Genomic DNA, 11,215 nt, shown 5'->3' on the forward strand with positions numbered 1-11,215 from the left:
AGTGCGATTTAAAAACAACAACAACACAGAGTTACATATGGGGTAAAACAAAACATAAAGTCAAAAATACAACAGATAAGAAAGAAGCCACACACTCTCAGACAGAAACATGATGTGTCCCAAATGGCTCCCTATGTAGTGTACTGCTATCCCTGGCACCCTATTCCCTATGTAGTGTACTGCTATCCCTGGCACCCTATTCCCTATGTAGTGTACTGCTATCCCTGGCACCCTATTCCCTATGTAGTGTACTGCTATCCCTGGCACCCTATTCCCTATGTAGTGTACTGCTATCCCTGGCACCCTATTCCCTATGTAGTGTACTGCTATCCCTGGCACCCTATTCCCTATGTAGTGTACTGCTATCCCTGGCACCCTATTCCCTATGTAGTGTACTGCTATCCCTGGCACCCTATTCCCTATGTAGTGTACTGCTATCCCTGGCACCCTATTCCCTATGTAGTGTACTGCTATCCCTGTGGGTCCTGGTCAAAAGCAGTTAAATCGAGTACAGGCTTCTGTGAATGAATAAAAAAGACTGAATGGAACTTTTATTAAACAGTTTGGGGAATGGCCTCGTCTCCGAGGGGAAACTGTTGCTGAAAAAAACAGCAAGTGAGAGAACAAGGTTAAATTGACATATAAATACATCCCAAGATGTACTCCCATTGGTTGAGAGAGAGGAAGGTGAGCCCATACGTTAAACAGCAAGTGTGAGGAATGTGCATTATTGTGCCGTGCCTAAAGGCCACAAGGTAAATAGGTGAATGACTTGCTGCACATGGCTAATAGGAAAGAGGAGGATACATTTGACTGATGATGATTATACTCTACGTTTGGATTCATTCCCACTATTGCCCGTAGAATAGGAAATGGAGTGAATGATGGTATGCTTACTGGATTACCAGCTGTAGCTCAGCTGGTAGAGCACGGCGCCTGTAACGCCAAGGTAGTGGGTTCGATCCCCGGGACCACCCATACACAAAAAATGTATGCACGCATGACTGTAAGTCGCTTTGGATAACAACGTCTGCTAAGTGGCATATTATTATTATTCATCAGATAAACCTTCCTGATCAAACTTTCATAAACTATAAAGGGAAATAGGGTGTCATTTGGGACACAGAAACATATTCCCTAACAGTGGTAGTGTTGTTAGCGTAGCTGGCTGTTTTGGAAACAGATTCCCTAACAGTGGTAGTGTTGTTAGCGTAGCTGGCTGTTTTGGAAACAGATTCCCTAACAGTGGTAGTGTTGTTAGTGTAGCTGGCTGTCTTGGAAACAGATTCCCTAACAGTGGTAGTGTTGTTAGTGTAGCCGGCTGTCTTGGAAACAGATTCCCTAACAGTGGTAGTGTTGTTAGCGTAGCTGGCTGTTTTGGAAACAGATTCCCTAACAGTGGTAGTGTTGTTAGCGTAGCTGGCTGTCTTGGAAACAGATTCCCTAACAGTGGTAGTGTTGTTAGCGTAGCTGGCTGTCTTGGAAACAGATTCCCTAACAGTGGTAGTGTTGTTAGTGTAGCCGGCTGTCTTGGAAACAGATTCCCTAACAGTGGTAGTGTTGTTAGTGTAGCTGGCTGTCTTGGAAACAGATTCCCTAACAGTGGTAGTGTTGTTAGTGTAGCTGGCTGTCTTGGAAACAGATTCCCTAACAGTGGTAGTGTTGTTAGTGTAGCCGGCTGTCTTGGAAACAGATTCCCTAACAGTGGTAGTGTTGTTAGTGTAGCTGGCTGTCTTGGAAACAGATTCCCTAACAGTGGTAGTGTTGTTAGTGTAGCTGGCTGTCTTGGAAACAGATTCCCTAACAGTGGTAGTGTTGTTAGTGTAGCCGGCTGTCTTGGAAACAGATTCCCTAACAGTGGTAGTGTTGTTAGTGTAGCCGGCTGTCTTGGAAACCATGATGCCAAAGAGTTCACAGAGCCACTGTCTGTCGTCCTGGCTGGCTGTACTGTCTAGTAGTGTATGTCATCCTGGCTGGTTGGCTGTACTGTCTAGTAGTGTATGTCATCCTGGCTGGTTGGCTGTACTGTCTAGTAGTGTATGTCATCCTGGCTGGTTGGCTGTACTGTCTAGTAGTGTATGTCATCCTGGCTGGTTGGCTGTACTGTCTACTAGTCTACAGTACCAGTCAAAAGTTTGGACACACCTACTCATTCCAGGGTTTTTCTTTATTTTTACTATTTTCTACATTGTAGAATAATAGTGAATACATCAAAACTATGAAATAACACATGTAATCATGTAGTAACCAAAAACGTGTTAAACAAATTTTAGATTCTTCAAAGTAGCCACCCTTTGCCTTGATGACAGCTTTGCACACTCTTGGCATTCTCTCAACCAGCTTCATGAAGTAGTCACCTGGAATGCATTTCAATTAACAGGTGTGCCTTCTTAAAAGTTCATTTGTGGAATTTATTTCCTTAATGCGTTTGAGCCAACCAGTTGTGTTGTGACAAGGTAGGGGTGGTATACAGAAGATGGCCCTATTTGGTAAAAGACCAAGTCCATATTATGGCAAGAACAGCTCAAATAAGCAAAGAGAAACGACAGTCCATCATAATAATAATAAATAATCATTACTTTAAGACATGAAGGTCAGTCAATTCGGAAACATATCAAGAACTTTGAAAGTTTCTTCAAGTGCAGTCGCAAAAACCATCAACCGCTATGATGAAACTGGCTCTCATGAGGACCGCCACAGGAAAGGAAGACCCAGAGTTACCTCTGCTGCGGAGGTTAACTGCATCTCCGATTGCAGCCCAAATAAATGCTTCACAGAGTTCAAGTAACAGACACATCTCAACATCAACTGTTCAGAGGAGACTGTGTGAATCAGGCCTTCATGGTCGAATTGCTGCAAAGAAACCACTACTAAAGGACACCAATAGGAAGAAGAGACTATATAATTGTGTTCCAAAGGCAGGCATCAGCAGCTTGTATGCGTGGAGGCCTGGAGATGCTAAATGTGTTTATGTTAATTAACGGTCAATTTACGGTGAGACCGGCAGTCTTTCGCATGACAATAACCGGCTGACAAATTTCATGACTGCCACAACCCTAGTCCTGGGCTCAGCCTGGGACTTAGTTAGTGATGTGAAACCTGAACCTCATTAAAAAAAGAAAAGGCCTAACGCTCGCTCACTAATAAAAACATATGATTTATTTGAGCAATTATTAAAAGCTTGACGTTTCGGCATTCATCGGAACAATGACGCAGAGGGACAAGTGACATTCTGAACCTCGCAGACAGAAATAGAATGAATCGAGCTGACACGATTCTGACAATTATATCTTGTTCTATACCTGACATGACCTCATGCATAGATATAGAAACTAGTCTAATCATTCTATTTCTATATCCTCATTGGCCTAGCTTGGACCCAGATCTGTTTGTGCTTCATTAAACTCCTGTAGTCCAATATGGTCCCTTAGGAGCTGGATACAGCACAAACAGATCTGGGACCAGGCTATCATGGGTCTGCCAGACCAGACAGACCTATTGGTGGGTTATCATAGGTTATCACCACAGGTTATCCTGTAGCTCCTCTGTAGCTCAGCATGGTAGAGCACGGCGCTTGTAACGCCAGGGTAGTGGGTTCGATCCCCGGGACCACCCATACGTAAAAATGTATGCACGCATGACTGTAAGTCGCTTTGGATAAAAGCGTCTGCTAAATGGCATATTATATTATTATCCTGGTCTAAGTGTTGATTCTAGAGCACCTGCTAGTCATTCTATATCTTTGCCTTCCTGGTCATGTGATGATCTGAGGCCGGACTGACTGTCAGACTGATCTGTAAAGGGTAATCAAGCTATTTGTGCTACTTCTCTAGTCTCCACTTAGTGCTGCTGGCCACAGCAGTGTGACCTTCCGGCCAAGCGGTCACTGTGGATGTGTCCCAAATGGCACCCTATTCCCTATATAGTGCACTACTTTAGACCAGAGAATGGCACCCTATTCCCTATATAGTGCACTACTTTAGACCAGAGAATGGCACCCTATTTATATATAGTGCACTACTTTAGACCAGAGAATGGCACCCTATTCCCTATATAGTGCACTACTTTAGACCAGAGAATGGCACCCTATTCCCTATGTAGTGCACTACTTTAGACCAGAGAATGGCACCTATTCCCTATATAGTGCACTACTTTTGACCAGAGAATGGCACCTATTCCCTATATAGTGCACTACTTTAGACCAGAGAATGGCTCCCTATGTAGTGCACTACTTTTGACCAGAGCCCTATTTGGAATGCATAATTTATCTACAGGTCCTCCTGTAGCTCAGTTGGTAGAGCGTGGCGCTTGCAACGCCAGGGTTGTGGGTTCAATTTCCACGGGGGGCCAGTATGAAAAATGTATGCACTCACTAACTGTAAGTGGCTCTGGATAAGAGCGTCTGCTAAATGACTAAAATGTACATCTAAATGAAACAGACACCCTTCACTACTCTCTCACTTCCCCTGGCGGCCTTCCCCTGGCGGCCTTCCCAGCAGAATTAGTCAAGTTTTGTTTTTGTGGTTACCAGGATTTTCTTAGAAATTATAATTGGGAAATATTTAGTTTTTGAACAAAGACGAAGTCACATTTAAAGCATAGGGCACTAAGGCCACACACATTCTGCCCTCGTTGTTTTGAGAAGGGAACATAACTCTCGTAAAACTTTATAAAACTATTAAAAACATTGTCATTGTTTTCCCAGTTAGTTTTCCCATACAAGGAAAGATCTCTGCAACTGAAGGTAGGATGGCTGCATTTTGTATTCACTTCAACATGGTTGGAATGCCTTGTGTAGAGGCCAGAGAATGATCACACACACACACACACACACACAGACACACAGACACACACACACACACACACAGGCTCTTTACACAACCGCTTCAGAGATGAATCTCAATCTCAATCTAAATCTTACTCCTTTTCTTACTACTGTGTTGTCTCGAGGTGTTTTGTATGTTATTGTAGCTTGTTATGTGTTTGTGATCAGTTCAACCTTATCAGGAGCCGTCATCTAGGGTCGACTCGACAGGAAGAAAAGTGGGTCTTCCAGAGACCCATTCATTCACACAATCTGTCCTTTCTCCGCCTCCTCCTCCTCCAGGACAGAAATTACCAGGTATTTATTGGTAATTACATAGGTTGTTACTATGTACATAGAAATAACCTATGTATGTTTCTTTGAGAAATAATATTTTTTTTTTACATTTTAGTCATTTAGCAGACGCTCTTATCCAGAGCGACTTACAGTTAGTGAGTGCATACATTATTTAGTTTGAGTATTTTTTTTTTTTTTTTTTTTCATACCCCCCCTTGGGAATCGAACCCACAACCCTGGCGTTGCAAACACCATGCTCTACCAACTGAGCTACATCCCCTGCCGGCCATTCCCTCCCCTACCCTGGACGACGCTGGGCCAATTGTGCGCCGCCCCATGGGGTCTCCCGGTCGCGGCCAGCTACGACAGAGCCTGGATACGAACCAGGATCTCTAGTGGCACAGCTAGCACTGCGATGCAGTGCCTTAGACCACTGCGCCACTCGGGAGCTATAATGAACCCTAGAAGAAATGCTCCTTCCCTGTCTGCAACCCTCCCCTTCCTCTCCTTAGCTGTGAAAAACAGATCGACTGTCTTAACCTTGTGGCAGACTGTAGGCTACACTGTCTTAACCTTGTCTCAGACTGTAGGCTACACTGTCTTAACCTTGTCACAGATTGTAGGCTACACTGTCTTAACCTTGTCTCAGACTGTAGGCTACACTGTCTTAACCTTGTCACAGATTGTAGGCTACACTGTCTTAACCTTGTCTCAGACTGTAGGCTACACTGTCTTAACCTTGTCGCAGACTGTAGGCTACACTGTCTTAACCTTGTCTCTGACTGTAGGCTACACTGTCTTAACCTTGTCTCAGACTGTAGGCTACACTGTCTTAACCTTGTCGCAGACTGTAGGCTACACTGTCTTAACCTTGTCTCAGACTGTAGGCTACACTGTCTTAACCTTGTCGCAGACTGTAGGCTACACTGTCTTAACCTTGTCTCAGACTGTAGGCTACACTGTCTTAACCTTGTCTCAGACTGTAGGCTACACTGCCTTAACCTTGTCTCAGACTGTAGGCTACACTGTCTTAACCTTGTCGCAGACTGTAGGCTACACTGTCTTAACCTTGTCGCAGACTGTAGGCTACACTGTCTTAACCTTGTCTCTGACTGTAGGCTACACTGTCTTAACCTTGTCTCTGACTGTAGGCTACACTGTCTTAACCTTGTCTCTGACTGTAGGCTACACTGTCTTAACCTTGTCGCAGACTGTAGGCTACACTGTCTTAACCTTGTCTCTGACTGTAGGCTACACTGTCTTAACCTTGTTGCAGACTGTAGGCTACACTGTCTTAACCTTGTCTCAGACTGTAGGCTACACTGTCTTAACCTTGTCTCTGACTGTAGGCTACACTGTCTTAACCTTGTTGCAGACTGTAGGCTACACTGTCTTAACCTTGTCTCAGACTGTAGGCTACACTGTCTTAACCTTGTCTCAGACTGTAGGCTACACTGTCTTAACCTTGTCGCAGACTGTAGGCTACACTGTCTTAACCTTGTCTCAGACTGTAGGCTACACTGTCTTAACCTTGTCTCAGACTGTAGGCTACACTGCCTTAACCTTGTCTCAGACTGTAGGCTACACTGTCTTAACCTTGTCGCAGACTGTAGGCTACACTGTCTTAACCTTGTCGCAGACTGTAGGCTACACTGTCTTAACCTTGTCTCTGACTGTAGGCTACACTGTCTTAACCTTGTCTCTGACTGTAGGCTACACTGTCTTAACCTTGTCTCTGACTGTAGGCTACACTGTCTTAACCTTGTCGCAGACTGTAGGCTACACTGTCTTAACCTTGTTGCAGACTGTAGGCTACACTGTCTTAACCTTGTCTCAGACTGTAGGCTACACTGTCTTAACCTTGTCTCTGACTGTAGGCTACACTGTCTTAACCTTGTTGCAGACTGTAGGCTACACTGTCTTAACCTTGTCTCTGACTGTAGGCTACACTGTCTTAACCTTGTCTCTGACTGTAGGCTACACTGTCTTAACCTTGTCTCTGACTGTAGGCTACACTGTCTTAACCTTGTCGCAGACTGTAGGCTACACTGTCTTAACCTTGTCGCAGACTGTAGGCTACACTGTCTTAACCTTGTCGCAGACTGTAGGCTACACTGTCTTAACCTTGTCTCTGACTGTAGGCTACACTGTCTTAACCTTGTCTCTGACTGTAGGCTACACTGTCTTAACCTTGTCTCTGACTGTAGGCTACACTGTCTTAACCTTGTCGCAGACTGTAGGCTACACTGTCTTAACCTTGTCGCAGACTGTAGGCTACACTGTCTTAACCTTGTCTCAGACTGTAGGCTACACTGTCTTAACCTTGTCTCAGACTGTAGGCTACACTGTCTTAACCTTGTCTCAGACTGTAGGCTACACTGTCTTAACCTTGTCACAGACTGTAGGCTACACTGTCTTAACCTTGTCTCAGACTGTAGGCTACACTGCCTTAACCTTGTCTCAGACTGTAAGCTACACTGTCTTAACCTTGTCTCAGACTGTAGGCTACACTGTCTTAACCTTGTCTCAGACTGTAGGCTACACTGTCTTAACCTTGTCTCAGACTGTAGGCTACACTGCCTTAACCTTGTCTCAACCTTGTCTCAGACTGTAGGCTACACTGTCTTAACCTTGTCTCAGACTGTAGGCTACACTGTCTTAACCTTGTCTCAGACTGTAGGCTACACTGTCTTAACCTTGTCTCAGACTGTAGGCTACACTGTCTTAACCTTGTCTCAGACTGTAGGCTACACTGTCTTAACCTTGTCTCAGACTGTAGGCTACACTGTCTTAACCTTGTCTCAGACTGTAGGCTACACTGTCTTAACCTTGTCGCAGACTGTAGGCTACACTGTCTTAACCTTGTCTCAGACTGTAGGCTACACTGTCTTAACCTTGTCTCAGACTGTAGGCTACACTGTCTTAACCTTGTCTCAGACTGTAGGCTACACTGTCTTAACCTTGTCTCAGACTGTAGGCTACACTGTCTTAACCTTGTCTCAGACTGTAGGCTACACTGTCTTAACCTTGTCTCAGACTGTAGGCTACACTGTCTTAACCTTGTCTCTGACTGTAGGCTACACTGTCTTAACCTTGTTGCAGACTGTAGGCTACACTGTCTTAACCTTGTCTCAGACTGTAGGCTACACTGTCTTAACCTTGTCTCAGACTGTAGGCTACACTGTCTTAACCTTGTCTCAGACTGTAGGCTACACTGTCTTAACCTTGTCTCAGACTGTAGGCTACACTGTCTTAACCTTGTCTCAGACTGTAGGCTACACTGTCTTAACCTTGTCGCAGACTGTAGGCTACACTGTCTTAACCTTGTCTCAGACTGTAGGCTACACTGTCTTAACCTTGTCTCAGACTGTAGGCTACACTGTCTTAACCTTGTCTCAGACTGTAGGCTACACTGTCTTAACCTTGTCTCAGACTGTAGGCTACACTGTCTTAACCTTGTCTCAGACTGTAGGCTACACTGTCTTAACCTTGTCTCAGACTGTAGGCTACACTGTCTTAACCTTGTCTCAGACTGTAGGCTACACTGTCTTAACCTTGTCACAGACTGTAGGCTACACTGTCTTAACCTTGTCTCAGACTGTAGGCTACACTGTCTTAACCTTGTCTCAGACTGTAGGCTACACTGTCTTAACCTTGTCTCAGACTGTAGGCTACACTGTCTTAACCTTGTCTCAGACTGTAGGCTACACTGTCTTAACCTTGTCTCAGACTGTAGGCTACACTGCCTTAACCTTGTCTTAACCTTGTCTCAGACTGTAGGCTACACTGTCTTAACCTTGTCTCAGACTGTAGGCTACACTGTCTTAACCTTGTCGCAGACTGTAGGCTACACTGTCTTAACCTTGTCTCAGACTGTAGGCTACACTGTCTTAACCTTGTCTCAGACTGTAGGCTACACTGCCTTAACCTTGTCTCAGACTGTAGGCTACACTGTCTTAACCTTGTCACAGACTGTAGGCTACACTGCCTTAACCTTGTCTCAGACTGTAGGCTACACTGTCTTAACCTTGTCTCAGACTGTAGGCTACACTGTCTTAACCTTGTCTCAGACTGTAGGCTACACTGCCTTAACCTTGTCTCAGACTGTAGGCTACACTGCCTTAACCTTGTCTCAGACTGTAGGCTACACTGTCTTAACCTTGTCTCAGACTGTAGGCTACACTGCCTTAACCTTGTCTCAGACTGTAGGCTACACTGTCTTAACCTTGTCTCAGACTGTAGGCTACACTGTCTTAACCTTGTCTCAGACTGTAGGCTACACTGTCTTTTCATTGTTTTGTTGAGGTTCTCTCCTGTCTTGGTCTGCATCCTGCTGCCTCTTTAAACACAGACCATTCAGTGAGTTGGCAGTCTGCTCTTAATCTGTGACATCACTTTCCCAAACATTCACCCGCTTGGAAGTTTGTCCATATATGGAAGAGCGCTCCAGTGTCATGTAGCTATGAAATATTTGAGACCGACCAGGGCTACCCGGTGTAGGCTATGCAGTTTAGATTTCCCTGAGAGCAGGGCAGGGAGTTGAGTGAGGGAGAGGAGAGAGGCCTCCATGCAGCGAGGAGTTTCAGTATGTGGTTTTACCTTACAAGGTAGATAGACTGTGCCATGGAAGCCGCCCGGTGGCACAGTACGTCAAATCAAATGCCCTCTACCGTGAAATGCTTGCTTACGAGCCCTTCCCAATGATGCAGTTTAAAAAATAAATAAAATTTTAACACAAATAATTAAATAAAATACACAAGAATGGAGCTACATACACTATATATACAACATTATGTGGACACCCCTTCAAATTAGTGGATTCGGCTATTGTAGCCACACCCGTTGCTGACAGGTGTATACAATCGAGCACACAACCATGCAATCTCCATAGACAAACATTGGCAGTAGAATGGCCTTACTGAAGAGCCCAGTGACTTGGAGTGGTGTAAAGCTCGCCGCCATTGGACTCTGGAGCAGTGGAAACGCGTTCTCTGGAGTGATGAATCACGCTTCACCATCTGGCAGTTCGACGGATGAATCTGGGTTTGGCGGATGCCAGGAGAACGCTACCTGCCCAAATGCATAGTGCCAACTGTAAAGTTTGGTGGAGGAGGAATAATGGTCTGGGGCTGTTTTTTATGGTTCAGGCTAGGCCCCTTAGTTCCAGTGAAGGGAAATCTTAACGCTACAGCATACAATGACATTCTAGACAATTCTGTGCTCCCAACTTTGTGGCAGAAGTTTAGGGAAGGCGCTTTCCTGTTTCAGCATGACAATGCCCCCCGTGCACAAAGCAAGGTCCATACAGAAATGGTTTGTCGAGATTGGTGTGGAAGAACTTGACTGGCCTGCACAGAGCCCTGACCTCAACCCCATCGAACAACCCCATGGAACGCCGACTGCGAGCCAGGCCTAATCGCCCAACATCAGTGCCCGACCTCACTAATGCACTGTATAATCCACGATCAGCTGCTTGGTCTTACTGACGCTGAAGGAGAGGTTGTTGTCCCGGCACCACACTGCTAAGTCTCTAACCTCCTCCTTGTAGGCTGACTCATCACCGTTGGTGATCAGGCCTACCATTCGTTGTGTCGTCAGCAAACTTAATGATGGTGACAGAGTTGTGCATGGCTACGCAGTCGTTAGCGTGAACAGGGAGTACAGGAGGGGGCTAAGCACGCACCCCTGTGGGGCCCCCCCGTGTTGAGGGTCAGCGTGGCGGAGGTGTTGTTGCCTACCCTCACCATTTGGGGCCGGCCTGTCAGGAAGTCCAGGATCCAGTTGCAGAGGGAGGGGTTCATTCCCAGGGTCCCTAGCTTGGTGATGAGCTTTGAGGGGACTATGGTGTTGAACGCTGAGCTGTAGTCTATGAACAGCATTCTAAAATATTAACAGCAACCAGGTTTCCAACCTTTTTATGCAAGTAAAGTAGATGTCTGATAAAAAAAAAGAAGTAATGACAGGCCTGATGGAAACAGCATATTTGTCTGTAAACTTTCCAAATGTAGACAAGGTGGGATCTTTTTGTGTCTGTAAAGTTAATTATGCCAGAAATGGTGGAAATGCTTTTTATGTGCAAATATTGATATAATAACCATCATATCTAAGTAAAGT

This window comes from Coregonus lavaretus (assembly GCF_964263955.1).
Source record: "Coregonus lavaretus genome assembly, chromosome: 18".
Taxonomy (NCBI): domain Eukaryota; kingdom Metazoa; phylum Chordata; class Actinopteri; order Salmoniformes; family Salmonidae; genus Coregonus; species Coregonus lavaretus.